Genomic DNA, 16,026 nt, shown 5'->3' with positions numbered 1-16,026 from the left:
GCTGAGCCTTTCTGTGCACGAGGGTGGGAGAGAGGCCCAGCCAGCCCTTCTGCAGCACATTGAACTGTGCAGGAGCAGTTCTGGGCTAGCAGACTGACCCCAAGGGTCCACAGAGGCTGGGTGTGGTACAATTAATTGGTAGGTACGCACAGGCTGGGTGAAATTGCCTGGAGGACTGAATCTGGCCCGTGAGTCACATTTTGCCTGTCCCTGTCCTAGACCATTATATTTCATTGATACATATGAGGTATATCTACATGAGATGTTTACTGCAGTTGCCTAATTAGCTCTGCAGTAAATGTTTTGCATCTACATGTGCAGTGCTATTAGGCAGGTAAACTAATTAACTCTGCAGCAAGATAGTACTTGTATTTACACGGTTTTTACTTCACAGCATCGCACATGCAGGTGCTGACCTGGTTAGCTGGGGTATGAGGGTGCTTCAGTGCAGGGCCTGCCTGCCCACTAGTCCTGCACTGGAGCACCTTTGTGCCCCAGCCAGCCCCTCTACAGCATACTGAACTGTGCAGGAGCAGTCCTGGGCTGGCAGACTGACCCCAAGGGTCCACTGCCAGCTACAGCTGCTCTGCCCTGGCTCAACATGCTGTGGTCCTGGGCACATGTGTAGATGATGCACCTGGGATCAATTAACTCTGGTGCAAACTGCTCCGGAGTTTATTGCATTGCCGTAATGCATGTGTAGATGAACCCAAAGAGGAGAAAATGATTATTTCAAAGCAGGGATAGCATGCTTTCTCTGACCATGTGAATACCTTTTGTTAAGAACAATGTAGAGTTTCAGTCTTATTGCAGCCTTGTGTTTTCTGGAAAGGACCAGTGCAAAAGACTCAAATGAGCCCCTCAGGATTCTTCCTCTTCCTCAAATTAGTGATGGAAAATAGAGGAAGAGAGGTTGAATCGGTGCTTGCTCCCTCTGGGTTGCAATTTCACCTTACAGTGAAAGTTTTAAGGATGGTGGCTGACCAGGAATCCCTAGCAATATGGTTGCATGGGGTCCCAGATCCAAGGAGGACTTCAGACTTCTGAACCAGAAAAATGACAGCTAGTTGCACCCTATCTGTTAGGTCTGAAATCATGTACACTCCTGCCAGTAAGTGTGTGAATAGTCATTCTGTGTTGTGTTGTCTGCTGTTCATACCTGCTATTATGCTTGAAGGGCATTCAGTTAAGCCTTTTGTTTGTGTAATAGAGATGGTTGCCTGTTGCTCCCTGCAGGATCTCACCAAGACAATCAATCCCCTGCAATACACAAAATTGCCTATCCTATCATAAATATTTTAAACTTGGATGGAAGAGAAAAAGGCAGATGTTGTTTTGGCCAAGATGATTCCTCCACGTCACTGAAGTTTTTCATTTGAAAATCTAAGAACTGAAAGTTGTCTACAAAAGATAACCACCGCAGAATATGAAGGGTCGTTGTCAGTCAGAGGCTGCCTGATATCACCAAGAAAATACTATTGTGGACCAGGTTAAACCTTATTGAAAGCAGTGAGCAAAATGGCTGCTTTCATGTGCAATAAAGTGTAAGAAACAGGGTTTATTATGGGACCAAATAGCTAAAGCAATAGCAGTCTCCATACAAAATACAAGCACATGGCACTACTCAAAGCAGTTTCTCACGTAAGCCTCATGTGTGGAGTGGCTTCACTGGATTTTCTTAGAAGTGTGTATGTGTGAGACACTGAAATGAGAAACAAAACAGACACCAGGAAGGAAAGAAACACCATACGCAAACTGGAATTACGATCCTGAGAAAAAGCCTAGAGAGCAAGCTTATGGGGTCAAGTGCTGGGTGAAAAAAGCATGGAACTGGAACAGGAAGCATTCTGTCTGTTTGTTTGAGTCCTCTTGTGTTTAGGGAAACAGAGTCTGCACGTTCTTTTTTAAATAAACAGAATTGCATTGAGGAAACTTGAATTCAATGTCAATAGTGGAAATACAAAAATCCTGAGCAGACTATTGGGAATGGAAGAGATTGCAGAGGAGAAACAGCAGGAATATGAAACAACTGCAGAGAATGCTTAAATTAGAGTAAAACCCTGAACATCATGGGGAAAACAGAGGAAATTCACAAGGGATGGGAGGAAAGCTAAATGTAAACAATGTGTAAGAGGGAAGGCCAAGAAGTGGGAGGCTGCAATAGCTTAGATAGGAAATTATCACAGAATAGACATACATCTTGGCAGGGTGATGGTAAAGCAAAGACTAATTTTGTAAATACTGTAGAGCAAGAAGTGACAGGATATTAGCAAGGAAAGAGAGGAATCAAAGGTGACAACTAGGTCATGAGCCTGAGAGGAAAAACCCTCAATCTCCAAAATTCCAAATCCTGATTATCCAGATGCTAGCTCCGCCCCTTTAATTAAGTAACTGATTAATTAAAGTAAAGAATGTAATCTTTGCACTTACATATTATGCCTCCCACTAACAAGCATTGATTGCAGGCTCTCATCTTAAGGTTTCATCCTATTCAAAATTCATGTTGATTCCAAAACATATTACTTTGTAAATAGGAAATGACAACATTGGCTCAGTGCCCTGGTATTGTAGCAGCATTGCCATATGTCACTATCATGCTAAACATAGTAAGTAGAACACCCAACAATATAATTATTAAGGACATCTGTCAGCAGCATAGGCTACATCTGGGATTAGTATTTATAATACTAGAAAGACCTTTAAGAGGGAATGAGGAAAGTCCCTTTGTGTTGTTTTGGTTTTTGTTGGGGGTTTTTTTGAGAGAGAGAATAAGCTAGATCCTTAGCTAGTGCAAAGGAACATAACTTCATAGAAATCAGCAAGTCTACTTCAGGTTTTGTCAGGTGATAAACTTGGCCCATTGTTTGGAAGTAAAACTACATTCTTTAAGAAATAACTTAACATTTTGCATAAATATAGAATGCTTAAAAATTATTTGAGCCTACAACTTGGAAGATCATTTCTAAATACAAATCCAATATGTATAGATTAGACAAGCTTCCAGAACAGATTAAATTATTCTGGACAGTGCTGGTATCCTTTTAATTTTGTTCTTCTGGTATCAAGTCTGCCTCAGTGTGATTTTCTATTTTAAGTACACTGTAATGTGCCTGACTTTTTAAATGAATTCTGAATTTGTGAGCAATCCTTTAGCCACTAAAGACTTGAATCAGCAGTCCATATACAGGCAAACTCCCACTGGAGTCAATAGCATCAATATACTTACTTCTGTCTAAGGAACCACCTTGGTATTTCTTGTCTACTCATTCTCATTTTATTTCTAGCAAGTGGATGACTAGAATCATATAATCATGTTTAGCAAAGGCACCATGGACCAATATAAGCACAGTTGAAGAGAGGTGGTAATGCAAGTTGAGTTATTACATTATTTAACCAGCATGCCCTACCTATGTGCCTCTAGGGGAAAAAGATTAATTTAACTTGATTTTTCATAGGAACAGCTTCTTCACACACTACAGATAAAATAACATAATGTCTTCACATTTCAAGTAGATGTGTAGAAGACAGGAAGATGTGCTCAAACATGATTCAGGTTTTCCTATTGCTTTTTAAGGGTCTGTTCAATCACACGCCTAAAATTTTGTTTTTAATTGAGGATTGCAACAAATGCCCTGAAAGTGGCAGTAGATTGGGCATTTTATGAAGAATGAAGGAGTCTTTCAGAATATTTCAGGGAAGCAGAGTGGCATACACAATAGCCAGCTAACAATGGTGAAAAATTAGATCATCATCACTAGTGACAAGAGAACAGGATCAGAGGAAATAAGATCGGAACCAGACCTTCAGCTGGAACTGAATCAGCAGAATTAATTTATTATTTAGCTAGGGCCACATTGATCTCTATGGCCTGTCCATTTACATGTCACAACATATATAATTTTGACACCTGGCCTCAGAAGGAAGTTCCAAATAATTAAGGTATGTTCCTACACAGTGAATGAGCACACCTAGGTGCCTCACAAAGATGATCCAGACCTCATAGACCCTCAATGCTACTCACTCAAATTAATATTGCCTGTGTCTATTTGGTTGATATGAACTGAAGCACTCGTGCATTAACAGGAACAGATTCTGCTGTGCTTGACCTGTGTTGATAAGACTTTCCCCTTCCTTCTGGCCATAACTGGGGATAGGGAAGAAAGCAGGGAAAGAATGATTATCTTTCTTAGAACTGTATGAGCAACTGAAAGTTTTATGTTGGACCCAAAGGAAACAGCCCGCAGGATTTTCTCAAGCAATTTACACCCTTTTAAAAATTACATGTACCTACATTTCAGAATGAAATATTTTGATATCTTTACTTTTTCCCTGCATATTTTTCATCTGAAAAAAAAATAGATCATTAACTCAAGTTTGCAAAGTGTTGGTCAACATAAAAAAGCCCTCTTTTGCTAAATTATTTATCTGAAAATGTCACCCAATCTGTTTTACAGGGGACTATGTCTCTGGCTAGGACTAGGACACTGATTATAATGTATGTTTGAAACACCACGCAGCTAAACACTGTATTTAAATACTGCCATTGACAGTAAATTTCTTTGCATTTGCAGTCCAATTCATGTGGTTCCCCTTTTATGGGAAATTACTTCTTTGAGTAAAACATTGTAGTATTACACTTCACATAGCAGTTACCACTTCTTTCACCCAGATCCAGACAGATATCTGTTATTTTCAGTTCTAGAAATAATGGATAAATTAAAAAATATTTAAATTCAGACTGAATATGTCACGACCTGATTGCATCTCTGTAGATATTTTTGGTGGTCAAGTTGTAAATATCTCATGAATAAAAGAATTTTGATGGAAACAGGTCTGGTATGTTAACTTTAAGAACAGCACTGGTGAGTGTTTTGTAGATAAAGCTTGTAAAGCTTATGCACATTGCTTAAGAAAACTGTTGGTCTGAAGTTGTCCAGCATACTAACAAATTCACTTAAAAAAACTAGTAGTCCCACTTTCTTCTGCTTAACTATATTTGATTGATCTCGAGATTGTTGGGTAACTGTATGTGTAATAGGCCACTGGATATGAATTATTGGACCCATATGGCTTGTCTTTGCAACATTAGAAACTTTGAGATGAATTCATTTAGCATGCAGCACATTTAATTTTTAAGTGGGCATTTATTTTTCTTTAAGGATAGTCTCACCATGTACAAAGCAATTGCATAAGCTAGTGCTTGTTATGTTTATTTACACAGGCAAGGCAGCCACATTTTCAAATCTCCCCAACATTTTTATTGATGGAGCATGGTTGTTTCTGTCTTAAACATTCTTTTCAAGATATTTCCTGGCAGGATAAGAATGATAATAACTCAGGATTCAGAAATACTCTTGATCAAGTTTTATATTTCTATCAGATTTTTATAAGGTAAATAGCGAAGCTACTGTACATAGTATAAAAGGAAGGATTTTTGTGGGTGATATCTTTTTCGGACCAAGTGCACGGCTGAGATAGAGACCCCAGGCATGCTGCACTGTAGTTGCATGTTTGTGGAACTGAGGCATAGCCTAATTGGCACTGTCACTCAGCAGGGTTATTTAGTTCACCCTTTGTGTTGCATAGACATAACTATTCCACTTCCAGTGGGAAGCTATATGTGTGGAGAAGCACAAAATACTTGAAGACACTTTTTCCAGATGTAGTAAGGCTGCAATCTAGATTTGGCCCATGTTACCCTCTGGAGTAAAATGGCTAGACAATATAGGGTCTTGCAAGTTTTTTGATACTGGAGTTATTTCTTTTATACAGTCCTGTGTTTTCAAGGAATAGACAAAGCCTGTTTCCTAGGACACTGTTAAGTGTCAAGAAACAGAAGTATGTTTCTTTGCTGCCAGTTCCAAGCCTCTTCCCAGTTTCTCTTTCCAGTTCCTGTCCTACCTAAAAAGCAAGAGAAAGGGAGCATGGCGTGTTAGCAAGAAAGATCAGACCCAAGTACTGAAAATGTTGTTAAAAACATGGCATATCATATACAGTGTATGCTCCCTGACCACAAAGCCTGTCAGGAAATAGGTTGGTCCTGACAAAAAACCATATTGACTCTTCCTTATCACCTTGTTATCATATAAATACTTTGAAATAGATTATTTGATGGTATGCCAAATAGCCTTCAGATATCAAGATTAAACTGCGCAGTCTGTAACTCCCTGGATCCTCCTTGTTCCCTCTTAAAGATGGTCATTATATTTCCCTTTACCAGTTTTCTGGGACCTGCCCTGACTCAGTGACTTTTCAAAGATAATAGCACATACCTTGGCCATATCCTTTATAACATATTTATGTCAATTCAAAACAACTTTAAATTTAAGATGACTCCTCATGTCTAGAACATGGAAATTTTATAAATTTGTTATAATGTTTTATGTCTAGAATCTATGTTTTTCAGGGTCATCTTAAATTTGCACCCCCCCTCCCCGCATCAGGACAAGCGGGTTTCAGGGGGGTCATGTGGTGGGGGGGGGGTCAGGTGATGGGGGGGAGGGCAGACCCAACCCCTTCCCAGTGCTGCAAATCCTATCATTTGTTCCCCCACAGTGTCTGTGTACCCTGTGCCTGCCCCTGCCTGGGACTCTATCCCCTGGTGCCTCTCTCCCCACTTACCCTCCAGCTGCTTGCCTCTCCCATGGTGTGTGCACTGCCCAGCACCTTGCCTCCTGCCACTTGCCACCCCCCAGCTGCCTGCCCCTCATTCCAGTGCCCCTGGGTGCTTTCCCCCCACTTGTCTCCACTGCTGCCTGCCCTCCACACTGCCTCCCTCCCCTGCCTTCCCCCACTGCCACTGCTTCTTACTTCCCCATCCCAGCTGTGGCTCTGACTGGGGATGCTCTCTGGCCTGGGATATGGAGTTAAATTCAGAGCCACAGTTGCTGTCGTCCCCCCCCCCACACACACACACACGCACACTTGTACTCAAATATAAGACAATGTCATTTTTGCCCCATGTGAATCAAGAAGGCGAAGCCCTCATCTTTGATTCAAGGAAATGCAGTACTCCAGTTTGAATTTCATCCATCTCTGCCAATTTGAAAAATCCAGTTTGTCTAATCTAATTCTAACCCATTCTTCTTTCCTTACTCTAGGCTGATTTTCTCCTCTCTTATCTTTGCTACTAACAATGTCTGTCATCAGAAAGTTGACCTTTCTCTGAAAAAGAGGCATTAAACACTTCACCTACTCTGCTTTATCCATTATTAGATTTCCTCCATGTAAATTGGGCCCTTGATCTTCCTCTTACTTCTAATATATTTATGGAAAGTTGTAATGTGGCCTTTCATGGCCCCTGCCAGTGATATCTCAGTTTTGTGTTCTGCCCTTCTTTATTTCCTCCCCAACTACTTATACTATATTTTTATACTCTTAGTAATATATCCAAGTTGCTTAATAATTTGACTAATTGTGCAGTGATTACTGGGTCCAAGAAGCACAGGCAGACATGAATGAGAAAAACTAAAAAGCACGTCTGACAAGCTTTAGTTAAAGCACCCCTGCCACCATTTTTCAGCATGGGAACATTAATATATGTGATGCTCCTCTCAGGGCTGCTCTAATTAAGCCACCCTCCCCCCACCCCTGAAGCATGCATATATATGCCCCTTGTCTCTAACTAACTACCTTGGAAGTCAGGACCATCTCCCAATTCCCATTTTTTTTCTAAATTAGAACTTTTATTATTTATTACAAACTGCATGTTTGTTGCATTATCTTTTACTCAGAAGAGTATGTGCAATGGATTATTTTTAAAATACTTTTCTTTGAACACCCTGCCCTTATATGTTTACATTCACCAAGGTAAGGTCAAAGAAGTGTTTTGTACTTGGAACAGAAGAGAGTTTGGTTTGTGATGGCCTTTATTTCCTCTAGAAAGTCCATAAATCCAAGAAAGCTTGGTCTCTTGAACAGACAAGGTTTACCGGATGTAATGTATCTAAACAATTGCTTTGGGCCATTAGATCTGTGAAAATCTCAATGGCATTCTCCAATATCTTCTTTTATGCTTATCATGCCGCTATCAGACATGCTTTTCCTTGGCCTGCCCCTCCCCCCACCCCTTTTATGAAACATCATCCTTAAATTTGCATTTCCTGCCTTTAATTTAAATTGAGACTCTTGATATTATACCAGTGCAGATTTCTAAGTTTAATGCTATGCTGTGTCATTAGAGGGTTAGTTCAAAGCAGCCACTCTACAGTGCTGTTGTATGCTACCTCATAAATAGGGATGATGTGCTCAGGAGGCACTGTTCAGAGTTTTACAGGTGTTGTAAAAGCTATTTGAAGATATTAAACAACAGAGAAGAAATTAAAGCATTTCACGTGGCCAGAAAGGGGAAAAAAGAAAACAAAAGATATATGAAAAAATAGTAGAAACAAAGGACTTTGACTGAAAAACTTGATACTTGAAAGACATGGACCATTCCAAATGTGAAAAGCAGAGTGATTATGATAAAGCTTTTAAGACAGCAAAATATAATCATGACAAGTTACAGAATTTGCACACTGGAAATGTTTTAACCATTTAGCATGTCTGCCTTCCTCATTACTATTACTAATATTTCAAAGTGGCATAGAACAGAGCCACTATTCAGTAGAGACTGAAGATTACAAACCATTAGAACAGCACTCGCAACAACTGACTGGGGGCAGAAAATAATTTTGCCAGCAAACTAGGCCCAGGGTCTGATTTTACAACGAACACTTGCATAGCTATAAACATTCTTAATTTTTATAGCAACACATTGGCTTCAACCTAGATCTTTAATTGTTGCAACATTTCCCTTAAAAGCCTGTGTTGTGATCCTGCCATCTTAAAAACATCTGCTTTAAATACAGCAGTTTCCGTATGTTTTCTTCTACAATTAGACACTTAAGAACAACATGAGTCAGCAGGGCTCTGCAAATGACTTCTGATGCCTACTGCCCCACATTCCACTGTCCTCTGCAAGGTCCTGCCACCTCCCATAATAATAGCTACCTTGAACATGAGTACAGCTTTTGAAGTATAAAATGGCTGTCTAAAAGTCTTTCTTATTTAGTATTTGGGAATACGCATTCCCAAAACTTTAATTCTTTACAAAGTTGTATACAAATCTATCTGCAACACCGTGCTTTTCTTGACAAATTTAATTGATTATTATGCTTGGAGAGACCTCAGAGCCCCTTTTCTGTCAGCACTACCTGAAGCTTTAAAAGCACACACTGGCTTGCTTTCATTTTATGTCTTTTAGGAAACCATAAGAACATAGGGTTGAAAGGAACTTCAGGAGTCATCTAGGCCAGCACTTTGCACTAATTGCTTGCTATCCAGAACATAAAAAGAGGTGATGTTCTGCATTTATATTGTGTCTTGTATAACAAAAATTGTCAACCAACTTTATTGCCATAGGCCCTGATCCTGCCATTGGATCTTCAAAGGGAGGATTGTCTTGCACCTCTGTGGAGCAACACTGACTTCTAAGGATTCCTTACCCTTTGGGAACATTTGATTGTGAGACCAGGGCATTATGACCCAGATTCACAGTAGGAATGCTTAACTATTGTCACTTGAAAACTTAAGTCCAAAATTTGGATCTTCAAAAAGCCTGCTCATTTGCTGCCTATATTTCTGCCCCTAAGGCTGTGCAGAGCTATCTAAGTCCTATCATGAGTCATCTGTCTCATGATTAAGCCTCATAAATATTTTTTGACTAGGCATTCTCTGTATGCCACTTTTCTGTAGGGCCTTATATAGTAAGCAGGACCCTGAGCACATCTAGCCTCACAAAAATAGAGAAGGGAAAAAATATTGAGAATGTAGTGAATTCCTCTTTTGCCCTATAGCTGGCTTTTAGAGCACTCAATGTGGAGGGCAAAGCTCCAGCTTTGAATCCCTCTTCTTTCTAATTTTGGATAATGCCTAGAAATTTGTTTCCCATCTCTAAGAAAAGTCTCCTAAGCAACTGCACTGCATAGATATTTGTGACAGATTCTCTCAATATCTCCTATTGAAGCTGTTCTAGGTAGCATCCATAATTAAATAGTCCTTGGATCAGACAGAGAGAGAAAAGTAACTCAGTAGTCATGGCACTGGCATGGGACATAGGAGACACAACTATTTTTCCAATTAATATTTCATGATGTGTGCAAAATAGAACAGCTACAACTGGAGAAGCCCATCCTTGAATGCCAAATAGCCTAATGGTTAAGGCACTGAGCTGAGAAATGGGACTTTTCTTTTCAGATCCCCGTTTCAAATGAGGCATAGAAGAGATTTGAACCTTGGCATTGTATATCTCAGGTGTCTTATTACTGAGCTGGTGGGTAGAAGTTAGGAAACACCTCATCCTCCCATTTTTTGTGAGGAAAGGATCTTCTTGCTTATGTATCTAAATTCCGGAGAGGGGCCATGGCTGTAGAGGCAGGCTCCTTCCCTCAGCCCAGCTAGGTGTTGGTTTCATTTGTCCCCCTTTAGAATTTTTTGCTGGCTAATTTAAGCTGGTCAGTGTGTTGACTTCTGTGAATCCCATTCTCAGACACCTATACATTGAAAAGAAGGAGCCCAGGAACCCACCTCAGGAATGAGGCAGAGGATTCAGGCAATTAGAAGTTGCATATCTAGTGCTTGAACATACTACTGCTAAACCTAGGACTCCCTATGAATTTAGCTCTTAACAAATGCACAAACATTGTGCACAACTAGAATATAGTCACCTGTAGAGCAGAAGGGAGGAAAAATTCAATTATTAGAAGGATCATTATAGAAGAGCTTAAAGCTGAAAATTAAGAAAAATATAAATGAAGGAAACTGGATTGAAATTAGGTAGCAGTAGTTCTCCAAGTGAGAACCTGGCAACATAGGTCACTTTGGTGATCCAGGAGCAAGAGAGTGGGAAAGATTTTGGATAATGAAGTTCAAAATGCTGTTAATATACATTGAGTAATTCTACCAAATGGATAATGACTTCCTACTGATAAAAGTGAAAGGAACATGTGTGTCAGGAGTCTGTCTGCTTGCTTCCCAGACAAGACCCTGTTGGCCCTGATAGCCTGGGTAGGATTAGCTGCAGGATGCTTGAATTCCTTCAGCTGGCCCCTAAAAAAGTGCCCAGGTGAGGCTATGGCATGTAAGCAGCAGCCCTTGCCATATTCTGTAAGCTTGTAAAAAGATAGGTATCCCTCTATGTAGCTCTAGTAGTCCTAGGGCACATCTAAATGTTCATTAATGTGCTTTAGATAATGCACATTAAATCAGTACCTTATCAGCATTGTGAGGTACAAGAAAAATGTGCATTAGCCTATTTTAATGCTCATTAGCTTAAGAGCATGTTTTTTGTGATGCTTTAATGATCATTAAAATAGGCTAATGCTCATTAAAGCCCACGTGCAGATGCACCCCTAAATTCCGGGGGGCGGGGAGGGAAGGAGTTAATAAAATGGAGCAGGAAGAGGAGGGCCTGTTCATGCTTTGGCTCCAGTCCCATCCCCAGCACTCCTTTTGAGGCTGAACCTCTGTCCCTTGCAATGAATATAGTCACTGGAAAAAAGGGATCCCTTCCACCTCACTGGGAACAAGTATGTTGGCTTGGGTCTCCTCTTTGCCAGGTCCCTCCCTCCCCGGTGTTGAATCTGTCCAAGGGCATAGATTCAAAAGGAATGCTGGACAAGTCATTGGATAATGGCTGATTTGTGACAGACTGTAACAACTGTTATTTGGAAGCACTGCCTCTTTGCAAGGAGCTTGGGGTTTAGAACCCCAGGTCTGCTGATTTCCCAAGTAAGTACCCTAGCCATTCTGCTATTGGTGGGGGGGAAGATAGGAAACCTCTCTCTTTCTCTGCCCTTTTCTATTTCTGAGTCTAAGTCTAATAGTCATGAGCTTGACTGACTCCAATTTAAGTGTCTAAGGCTTCTGGGCATCCACAAGAGGTGTGTGTACTGTGTACATGCCTTGGCTGCTTCTGCACATGCCCAGCCTACATAGTCAACCACATGAGCAGGGCTACACATCCAGGAATATAATTCTTCTGGGTGTGGAAGTACCCAAAAGAACATGTACACAGCTAAAAATGGTCACTTAGATGATTAGGAAGGAAGTGGAATTTGATCTTTATTGCTTAGTACCAAGTTTCAGAAAAATCTATACAGCTATCTTAGCTCTATTACTGTGGTCTCTGAGTATCCCACAACCTTTTAATCTATTTTATTATCCTATAAGTTATGATAGAGTAGTTATACTTAATTTACAGAGGGGGAAAAAAGGACAGAGAAGTTGAATATCATAAAAAACATTGACTTCAATGTGAGTTAGAACGCTCCCTCTGAGAAAGTCTACTGTGGAGCAGGGACACAAACCCAGATCTTTCAAGTCTGAGTATCCTCACTATAAAACAATTCTCATCTGAAAATGCATTTTAAGTCAACATAGTTGTCTTACTAGGGTTCTAAATTATTGGTTTAGAAACAAATGCAACTAGTACAAGGATGTAGCACAAGACCTATGTGCAGACACACCTGAGGATGGCGGTGAGGACTATTGGTCAAAAGTAGCAGAGACTGATGGCAGCCACTGTTAATCTGGAATCCATACACATTTCCGATTCCATTGGCACAGTAGTGCTGCTTAAACAAAGAGGAATAGAGGAAATCAGCCACACCAGATGATTCATGTAGGCTTCTGTCTCCACTCAACTGCTATTTTAAACAACATCCTATTGAAGTTTATAATCAAATACTTATATATTTTTCTTAATGGTATTGGTAAGCAATGGTCCCTTTGTCTACAGTCTGTCTCCCAAATATAAAGTCAACTGTTATTTCAAGTTGCATTAGATCTAGGAATAGGCAACTTTTGTTAATCTCACATAGTTTAATATTCTGCTAGTTATGACTAATTTTCTTAGAACCCAGCAGTTACATTTATATTGGCAACTTGAGAGAATTGCTCTTTGCCAAGAGAAAACTCACATGGAAAAAAGACATATTCCACATCCACATAGCTGATGCACATGTCTGATAAAATGAACTATGTGGCATATTTAAATATATGTAGACTATATATTACATATACAGTTGCTGTCTGTTGAGCAGTAGCAGAGTTCAGGTACTTTTGCATTGAGTCCCTTTGGATGAGAAATTGATACAGGATCCAGCTATTTTGTGTTACACGATGGACATATTCCCCTTTTGTGGCAAAAAGCAAACTGGCCATCATCAAGAGGCTATTGTATTGTGTCTTTACTTGAATCATTTTTGCTAATATACTCTTCTTCCTTTTTCCTGCTACAATTTAGGGACTTTTCACCTGGGACTATCTTGATCCCGCTTAAGTGTATGCCTTGCACTACAGTTACAAGAGGTATATTCTGGATACACATTGGTGTGGACTAAATAATAACATTAAAAAAAAAGAATAGGACTTGGAAAAAAATTAAGTGTCCATCAATACATTAATCATTGTGGCGGCACAGAGCTAGGTTAGCCTCTGGTGGGAGTAATTCCCATTGATGTAGAATAATTCTAGGGTTGGAAAAGGCTTGATTAGCAAGTTCTTTTTGCCAACCCAACCTTGATGGAAGAAGCAGAGCCTAGCTTGGCCTGGCTAATCCCTGGACAACAAACTAGGCTTTTACAGCCAGTAATAACTGTATAAAAGAGCCCAGACCTGGAGGCAGCTACATCCATCTCCAGACTTATTGCAAGTATATTTTAGCCAATGCTGGTGCACTGAGCCTAATAGGTTCCATGAAATCTATATTTTATCTTTTTAGCTCCTTACATAACACATCTCCTTGTTAAGGAATTTTTCTTGATATCTATTATCATAAACATAGCCCATTTTCTTTTTATGCCCATATGCACCCATATAAATAGCTCCTCTCTTTGTTATTCATATGTTTATATGCTTATTTGTAATATGTTATTTATATCCTGGTTAATATTTCACAATTTAAAAAATGGACAAAAAGACAGATATAATTTTGAAGAAGACATTCTTGAAAAATGTATTCTGCTTTTTGTCCAACTTTGAAGCCGACACATTTAATATAGTTTTAAATGATGTTAAAAATAGAGTGATATTTATTTTTAAAAAGTTGTCCTCTTTTTCAATCATCTCTAGTAGACTGCTGTTACATCCCCTTGTTAAGTATCACTTAGCTGAGGTATAATTATATTTCCTTTTAATCTTTTTTCATAAGTAGGTCTCTCGGCCCCTTCAAGATGGATGGGAGAGCATTACAATCATGTAGAAGCGTTATATATATCATTATGTCTGAATGACACTGTTAATGTTACTGCTAAAATATTCATAGTGTTAATTGAAATACAGTACATATAACAGAAGCAGCTCACTTCCCCACCTCAATCAACAGTTTGCAGAATGCTTTTGTGATTTCTCATTAGCTAGAATGCCTGCCTTCTGCCACAAACTGACTTACATTCCTTCCATCTGTTATAGAACTAATTTAATTATCAATCAACACTAAGAATACAGCAAAAAAAAAACAAAAAACATTTTAAAACACACAGGCTTTACCTTTTTCTTGTTGCTACATTTTTTGGAAAACTACTTTTTAAAGAAACTGATCTTTTAGACCAGGCACAGACATTACACATAAATTGGTCTAAGTGATTGGAAATTGATACCCATAACAGAAAAAAGTTTGGCCCTCACAGATGGGTCTAAAACTGATGGACCCTGGTCAAAGATTGACCTGGTTCAGTATGCACTCAAATCTAATCCATTTTGGTGAGACCGGTGAATCAAACTTCTGTACCCGATTCCCTATTGATTCAAGTTAAGTCACTATCCTCCAGCATCCCAGACTCCTTTGCAGCCTGCCTCCCCCTACTCCCCGACTCCTCCCCTCACTGGGTGTCGTGCTAGCACTCAGCCTGTTCTCGACTACTCCGTCCAAGTGCCTAGTGGGCCCTGCTCCTGCGCTCTCCCAGAGACGAGTCAGCAAAGCCCCTCTCCCAAACCCTGCCTCCTGCCTCCAGCCATGTGTCAGCCACAAGCAGGTAATGGGGATGGGGTCAGAGGGAGAAGGGAGGTATCTGTATCCTCTACCTGAGGCCCCGGACCTGGGCACCTGAGTCTCCAGTTGTGCCCCTGCACTCTCTCATGAAACACCCGATGATGTATACACAGACCTAACAAAGCCCAGGAGAACCCCTATGCTTGGGTACATCCCCATGGAGCCTGATCCTGAATCTCTTGTATCCAGCCAAGGACTTCCATGACCATATACTTGGGCACAGCCCCATGAAGCCTGACTCTGGCCCCTGCACACCACATCTCAGTGGCCAGAGCCTGGACCCCAGCATAACCTCCCACCACCAAGCAGGAGTCAGTGTGGGTGGCTCACTTCTGGTGGGTCAGGGTGGCAGAGTGAAGAACATCAGGACTGGGCCTATATGGAGGCAATCCTGTGACCCCCATTGCTTGGCCACTGGTGGCAAGTACCTGGGCCATAGGTATTTGGGGTACTGCAAAGCTTTTTTGGCCCACAGCTACAGGGTCCCAAAGTACTAGAAGGGGAGCGGGGCATGGGAGGGCACTGAGCATCCACAATGGAGTGTGTTTACTTCTGGAAGACTAGGACTGGGTATGGGGGAGGGTTCATGGTGACATGGCAGAGGTTTGGGGGTGTGCTTGCCCATGCCCAGTAGGTAATCAAGAGTGACCTGGGTGCTCAGCTGCACTTAGCAGTCTCCAGAAGCCTGGTTAGCCCATGGGGCTTTTAGGGAGGCATGCAGGAGTGCCCCCAACCTGCATGCTTTGTCCAATGCAGGCAGCCTGTGTGCCCACCCCACCACCAAAGGGTGGACGTACATTCTGTTCACTACTGATCTAAGGCAGCCTGCTTACAGAAAACCACATAACTTAGATCAATGTGAACATCTGTACCTAACCTTAAAAAGGTAAATGTATATTTTTCTCTCAGCTTGTTTATTTATGTATGGCTTTGGATCCAATAAAGCTAATTGGCAATATAAATTTAACCATATTTTATATATTGGTTTATCTGAT

Source organism: Alligator sinensis, unplaced genomic scaffold (genome assembly GCF_000455745.1).
Source record: "Alligator sinensis unplaced genomic scaffold, ASM45574v1 scaffold130_2, whole genome shotgun sequence".
NCBI classification, from domain to species: domain Eukaryota; kingdom Metazoa; phylum Chordata; order Crocodylia; family Alligatoridae; genus Alligator; species Alligator sinensis.
Note: the sequence above shows the minus strand (reverse complement) of the source record.